This window comes from Sorex araneus, chromosome 1 (genome assembly GCF_027595985.1).
Source record: "Sorex araneus isolate mSorAra2 chromosome 1, mSorAra2.pri, whole genome shotgun sequence".
Classification (NCBI taxonomy): Eukaryota; Metazoa; Chordata; class Mammalia; order Eulipotyphla; family Soricidae; genus Sorex; species Sorex araneus.
Genome location: NC_073302.1, coordinates 47980903 through 47988890, shown reverse-complemented (window position 1 = coordinate 47988890; position 7988 = coordinate 47980903). Strand labels below are relative to the sequence as shown.

The following is a 7988-nucleotide window of genomic DNA, read 5'->3' as shown; positions in this document are numbered from 1 at the left end:
GGACACTTCACTGGCCAACCAAGTAGAAACAGAGATAAACAGATGGGACTACCTCAAACTGAGAAGTTTCTGCACCGCAAATGACACAGCAAACAGAATTTAAAGACAATCAACAGAATGGGAAAGGATATTCACCCAATATCTATCTGATAAGGGGTTGATATCAAGGATTTACAAGGCACTGGTTGAACTCTACCAACAATAAACATGCAACCCCATCAGAAAATGAAGCAATGAAATGAACAGAAACTTTCTCAAGGAAGAAATCCGAATGGCCAAAAGGCACATGAAAAAATTCTCCTCATCACTAATCATCAGGGAATTGCAGACCAAAACAACAATAAGATATCACCTCACACCACAGAGACTGGCCCACATCCAAAAGAACAAAATCAACTGGTGTTGGCATGGATGTGGGGAGAAAGGTATTCTTCTTCACTGCTGGTAAGAATGCCTACTGATTCAGCCATTTTGGAAAACAATATGGACAATTCTCAAAAGATTAGAAATTCAGCTCCAATTTGACCCAGCAATACCACTTCTTGGGATATATTACAGATATGCAAAATAATATAGTAGGAATTACATCTGCACCTGTATGTTAATCACAACACTGTTTACAATCGCCAGAATCTGGAAAAAAAAACCCAAGTGCTTGAGAACATATGACTGACTAAAGAAACTGGCATATCTACACAATGGAATATTATGCAGCTGTTAGAAAAGATAATGTTGTGAAATTAGCATATAGATGGATCAACATGGAAAGTATCATGTTGAGAGAAATGAGTAAGAAAGAGAGGGACCGACATAGAAAAATTGCACTCATTAGTGGAATATGAAGTAACAGAATGGAGACTAACACCCAAAATTTTTAAAGATAAATACTGGGAGGATTACTCCACAGCTTAGAAGCTGATCTCACATACTTAGGGAAAAGGCAGTTCAGTTAAAGAAGGGATCACCAAGTAAATGGTGCTAAGAAGATCTACTTGGTATGGGAGATGCACCCTGAAAGCAGACTATAGACCGAACATAATGGCCACTCAATACCATTATTGCAAACCACAACACCCAAAAGGAGAGAGAGAGCAAAAGGAAATGCCCTGCCACAGAGGGAGGAGAGGTAATGGAGTGGGGATGGTGGGAGGGATGGTGGGACAATTGGTGGTGGAAAATGGGCACTGGTGGAGGGATGGATAATGACCATTGTATGACTGAAATGTAAGCATAGAAGTTTGTAAGTCTGTAACTGTACCTCAAAATGATTCACTACTAAAAAAACAACAAAAACAAAAAACACCTGTGCCCAGCCACTACAGTTATAATAAAGAGGGTAAATAATAAATAAAGAAGGCATGCATAGAGCATGATCCCTTGCATTATATATGGCTCTGTGAGCACAGCTACATATGGCCCTCCAAACGTAATACAAGACAAACCATAAAAAAAGATTTGCATGCAGATAATTTAATTTAAAAATATAATTTGAAAATATCAGACAAATCAAAAGAGGATAAAGAGCTTATTACACAGGATTTTCAAATGAGAAGTTTTTGATGGTGAATAAAGAGATATTCAACTATTCATCAGGTAAATAAAAATTAGATATGACCGACACAGCTAAAAGAATATATAAAAAGTAAAAATCAGATATATACCTTAAATAAAATGAAAATAAAAATGCATACAGTACATTTATCTAAATCATAACTCTTAAATATTTAGATTAACGAAAATTTCCATGAACTTCTATAGTGAAAAAAATAACTTTGGAAAATTGTACTGAAATATCTGAAAACATTAGGTATATCTTATTATCTAATTACCATATAACAATTCCTTTGCCCAAAATGTATGCACATGCATATGTATAGGGATGTTACAAGAAGTGTTATTTACAATCACCAAACTATTAAAAACAAAAACATCCATTAAAATAGGATATAAGACCAAATTGTGTTGTATTTTAAGAGCATTGAACAAAATACAAAACATAAAAAAATATAAAGCAAATTGAATAAAATGCCAAGTATAATTTGAATAAAATACACCTAGAAGTAAAATAAAAATATTCATTCTGATAATGTAAATATTTGGAAATAGGCAGTACACAACAAAATATTTTAAAATCCATAACTTGACTTATAAAATCATATCAAAGAAAGTAAGAAAGAATTTGTCATTTAATCAAAACAATGGTTGTTCAAGCATTGGAGAGGATGTGGAGTAAAGAACATACTGTGTAAAGGATGTATACAGTTGGTGAAAACATAAATTGGTATAGACATTGAATTTCAAACACATATTACTAAATAATTTAAATAGGCAATTCCATTTCCGGTTATCCCCTTTCAGGAATTGCTTACCACAGTATTACCTGTGGTAAGCTTTGGAAAAAGCTAAGATTTGGAAACACCTAATTTTCCATCAACAGATAATTGGATATAGGAAATATGGTAGTTCAATGATGTGTAGATAAAAAGCACATCCCAGGCCGGAGCGATAGCACAGCGGGTAGGGCATTTGCCTTGCATGCGGCTGACCTGGGTTCGATCCCTGGCATCCCATATGGTCCCCCAAGCACTTCCAGGAGTAATTCCTGAGTGCAAAGCCAGGAGTAACCCCTAGGTGTTACCCAAAAAGTAAAAGAAAAAGAAGCACATCCCATTATATATTATAATCTATATTTTAGTACTTACTATTGGTGAAAATGTAGACTTGTGCATCATCTATGGAAGGAAATATGTTCTTTTTTGTGAGAAAAGGTCATGCCCAACTGTGCTGTGGACTTACTTCCTGGCTCTGCACTCAGGGATCACTACAAGTAGTTCTCAAGGTAACAAATATTGTGCCAAGGATTAACCTGGGCTGGCTAGGTGTAAGATAAGTGTCTTACTTAACAGCTGCACTATCTCTCTGGCCCCTGGAGTCTCCTTAAAAAACAGACATTCTGTATGATTGAGGATACCCCAATTAGGCATTATTTCAAAATTTTGAAAATACTAATTCAAAGGCTATTTCTATACTATATTTACTACAGCCTTACTTATAAAAGACAAAATATGGAATAAAACTAAATTCTCATCAACTAATGTGATATACACAATGAAAATTTCTACACATCATCATTGGACCAAGATGGAATCATACTTAGTGAAGTAAACCATATGGGCAAAAGACAAACCCCACATAATATCTCTTATATGTGGTACATAGAGAATAAAACAAATAAAATAAAAATAAAATTTATACTCTAAAACCAAATTAGTTTTTCCAGAAGGGAAGAAGGAAAGAAAGAGATTAATCAACTACTAGGGGCCATACTTGGCATTGAATACAGAGAAACTACAGATTTTCGTTTATAGTAAAATATATGTATACATGAAGCCTATATAATATTATAAACTTATTTTATTGCAATAAACTGAAACGAAGCAAATAATGGCAATGGCAAAGTTTTAGTTGCAAAAATTAATTCAAGATCACCTAAAATATTGAAAGAATTTTATTTATTGATGTGGTATTGCCCAATAATTCCTTTAAATCATTTGTTGAGTAGTAAATGCTTTATTTGGGTATTTTATATATCTGATACATTATAATAAATTTTTATATAAAATCAAATATATATGTGATTCATTAATATATGTTTCAGATTAAGTGGTATTATGTTTTTAAGGAATAATGACAGGTACTGATAATTACACATTGTCAAGTTTAGTCCACTATACTCTTGTATTAGCAAGCAAAACAAGTTTTGTTTCAAAAAAACCCACAGAATCAGAGTGAATTTTAATAAAATTATAATAAAAATGATTTTACTATATAAAATTTCTATACAAAATCAAAATAAACTCTATTTCCTATGAGAAATAATTCTTAGAATCAGTGATGATATGCTACTGTTAGTCATTATTTGCTATTGTTCTATCACTAAGATAGGATTTCAAATATTATTTTGGGGAACTGTTTGTGGTTCCACATAGTCATGTTCAAGGCCTACTCCTGACTCTGTCCCCAGAAGTAACCCCTGGCAGTGCTTATGAGACCACTGATTGAACCTGGCTCCACTAAATGCTGATAGTATAGCATCTTAATTCCTGTACTATCTGGCCATCAAATATATTTGCCAATTCATATGAATAAATTTCATTTCAGTATAGCTTACCCTTTAAATGTTTTCTAATTAAATGATTTTTTTTTAAAAAAAATACTGTCACTTTGTTCAAATGTCAATGTTGCACACACTTAAGACGGCCTTTGTGCAGCGTGCTCCATACTCTTTTACTTGCTGGTGCATACCTTGACTCTCAAAGGTCAGATTTTCATATATATATACATATATATATACACACATATATATATGTATGTATATATATATATATATATATATATATATATATATAGCACTGTAGCAGTGTGGTCCCATTGCTCATCAATTTGCTTGCCAGGCTCTCCAAGAGGAATCAAACCCGGGTCGGCCGCATGCAAGGCAAATGCCCTACCCATTGTGCTATAACTCCATTTTCCTGTAAATGTCACATATATATATATATACAACTATATATATATAATTTCTTTGTGTAATCTCTTAATATAAGTGATTCTTATTGGCCAGGAGTTGTAGATCATATATTGATCTACTTGAATTGAATGAATTGACTCTCCTAACATATTGATTTCATTTTGATAATGATTATTTATGGATTAAAGTATTGAAATATGTGAGTTTTGGAATTTTTATGTTTATAATGAGTATTTTATACCAATTAGGAAATGTTTTACTGTGAATAAATGAATGAGGTATGTTTGGTATCTGGTGTTTTGAAAAGAGCCAGTGGCTGCTAGGAAATTACAACTATAAGATTTCATCTAAGTCAAAGTGTGAAACATTTATAGAAGAGTCACCTTAAGTGCTTTGTGCTAAACATGGACAGTTCCATTAGTTTAATACATTCCTCAATGTGAGGCTTATAAGATTGAGTGCTTTAAAGGAAGAGAGATATTTTAAGATCGCTTAGTTCCTGTGGAAGTGTTTATTCAGCTTTATAAGCTAGTATATGTCAATTATGTATCAATTGGCAGTTAAGAGAGTATTGAGATTTATTATGAGAGATGCTGTGTAATCAATTTTAAATTACAGGACACTAATATAATTAGGTTTTTACACATTAAAAATGTAAGGAATATTTAGGCATTAATCGGAATTTTAAAAGCCAGTGATAACAAGTTAATAATTGTGACAACTAATAGAGTATCTAAATAAATGTCACTATTTTTATTAATTGATATTTAATTTGCTGTAGCCTGCTTGGCAAATGTTAATTAAATGCCAGAAAATTTCTTATAATTTTAACATATTAATAATCTTATAATTATGCCTTTATTGCTTACATAATTATGAGTTAATTACAAAGCTACTAGATTTACTCTACCCTTTATAGAAGCTCAGGACTATACCTTTTTTTCCCCACAGGTCAATAAACTTTATTGCTTGGTAACCACTACTAGTCAGAGAACATCAAAGCTATTTGTAAGTAAGTATAGGCTTTTATATAGTGTGAAAATCAAATATCAGTCTAGGAATAATGGAATAATAAAAATCTACTCTTATTTTTAATATTCTATTATGATTATTAAATTAAAATTTTGGAGGAAACAAGGAAACTATTAAAGTCGTTTAGCAGACTTTTCAGAAATAACGCATATAAATCTTTATTTCAAAGTTCAAGAAAAATAAACTTGAAATTAAGAATTATTTTACAAATACAATCTTTCATCAACACACACACTGAACTTTGTTACTCTCATTTGCTCATACTTTCTTTATTTTTAATTTTTTCATGGAATTATTAATGGTTTTATATATTTTTCAATTTAGAGAGTTTTAGTTTTACTATTCTATATGATTGTAATTTTCAATACTCCCATAGCAGATACCCCTGCCTTATCGCCACCAAAAAAATACTTATTTCTTTCACCTATTCATTTTTCCCCTCGTAACCACCATAGTTTTCAAAGAGTCTAGTTGTTAGCTTTGTTAGTTATTGCTAGTGTTTTATTTGTGTTAGTAATTGACTTATTTATTTACATATATGAACCACTAATTTCAATAAAATGTACAAATGGAATACATATAATTATAATTAAAAAACAGACAATATAATTTGTAAGTCAAAATTACTAGAAAAGAAAAGTCACTATCACTATCACCCCGTTGCTCATCCATCTGCTCAAGCGGGCACCAGTAGTGTCTCCATTTGGCCCTGTCACATGCTAGTGTGGCCAATGGCATATGCTTGCTCACGAACATGAAGAACATCAAGCTATTTGTTCAGGGTCTTCAGGAAGAAGTCCAATCATCTCCTAAGGGGGTGGCCAGGCGTTCTTTTGATGTCCTGTGGTCTCATCTCAGTCAGTCCAATGACGTCATACTTGATCTTCTGCACTTGCACCATCAGGTCTCCGATGGATGTTTCTGATGCCACCATGTGTGTGATGAAAGTACAGTCATTTTAGTCCTCCTTCGTTTTGGCAGCCTAGTTTGGCTCTGAGATTTTAGCAGCCTCTCCTTCATCGTCCTTCCCAACACTGCCATATTGGGGGCTCTTTCAGGGTCAGGGAATTGAGATCCGTTATTGTTACTGTTTTTGGCATATCAAGCACATCATGAGTAGCTTGCCTTATGGGCAGAATCTCCTTGGTAGCTTGTCAGGCTTTCTGAGAGGGATGGAGGCTTTGCCGTGGTGAGGCCGGAGGAGATGTCGCCAAACAGAGATGGCTCCATCCAGAGATACTTCTGGGGCGAGGCGGCAGCGGCCGATGAGGCAGCAGTGGCACTTTGTTTTATAGTCTCTGGATCTTGGCTGTTGATGAGATTTCATGGCGCCAGGGGCAGTTTGTAGGTGTGGTTGCCAAGCTACTGGAAAACCTGGGATCTGGGTGGAAAAGGCCCAATCCCGATCTGAGCAGGCTTGGAGATCTCAGCCACGGGCCACATACCTGGGTTCCTCTGATGGTTCCTTCTTTCATGAGGCTCATCTGAGCATGTGGAGAGTGGCCTTGGGCATGGCTCTGGCTGGGTTCTATAGGTTTTCAGCTGCCGGGGCTCTGCTTGGGGCGGGAAGGAAAACTCAACCCGCTCCCCTCCGAGGGGCCCCAGTGAAGACAGCCAGGCTCAGGGGCAGGAGATTCTGCAGAAAAGAAAAATATAATTATTATTTGACTTATATTTGTAGAAATATTTTTTGGACTAAAATGCTAGGTTAAAAATATAATTTGTATTCTTTTCTGGTTCATAAACATGATTGGGTGTTCACACATTTGTGTGATATGTGCCTCCATTAAATCTTGTTATGAACTTGTCACATTACCCATCTAATGTTAGGAAGAAAAAAAAAGGAAAAAATAAAAATATAATTGCATCTTCTAAAATAACCATAATCTAATAACCCATAGACATAAATAGATAATGTGAGCATTTTTGCAATTGCATCATATAAAAGAGAAAACTCTGAAATTGGATACTAGCTAGACATCTGTCCTCCAAATTATACAGTGGAAAATGAGTTAAACAGGTTAGAAAGCTTTTGTGCTCTTTTCTAATTCTAGGTATAAAATGAAAATATTTGTCATTCTTTTCTAAATAATGTATTAAGACTATTGTTAAATAAATAAGAGTTACTTTTTATATGCTTGAAAAAAATAAATCAAAAAAAATATGATTGAAAAAAACCAATCATTTATTTATTTATTACACTCTCCCCTTTATCACACAAAATAGTAACTTTATTTCAAATATACTAGACACAAAGTATTAAAGTAATCAGTGTGGAAGCTGCTACTCCTCTCAGTTTCAAATTTTCTTCGTAATGTGATGTCACCTTACAATTTTGATAAAACCCTCAATTCTTTTCCATTAGTATATAGCAATCTAATGCAATGCTACCTCAAAATTTACAAGTCTAAAACTGACCAAGAAGATC

The 7988-nt window shown here is 33.7% G+C and overlaps 1 non-coding gene across 1 annotated transcript; it reads left to right on the top strand.

Annotated features, from left to right (window-relative positions):
- Window positions 1-7285: 7285 nt before the first annotated feature.
- LOC129401038 (small nucleolar RNA U13) lies at window positions 7286-7386 on the top strand. Its single transcript, XR_008628064.1, has one exon. It is a non-coding gene; the product is annotated as a small nucleolar RNA U13 (small nucleolar RNA).
- Window positions 7387-7988: the final 602 nt, after the last annotated feature.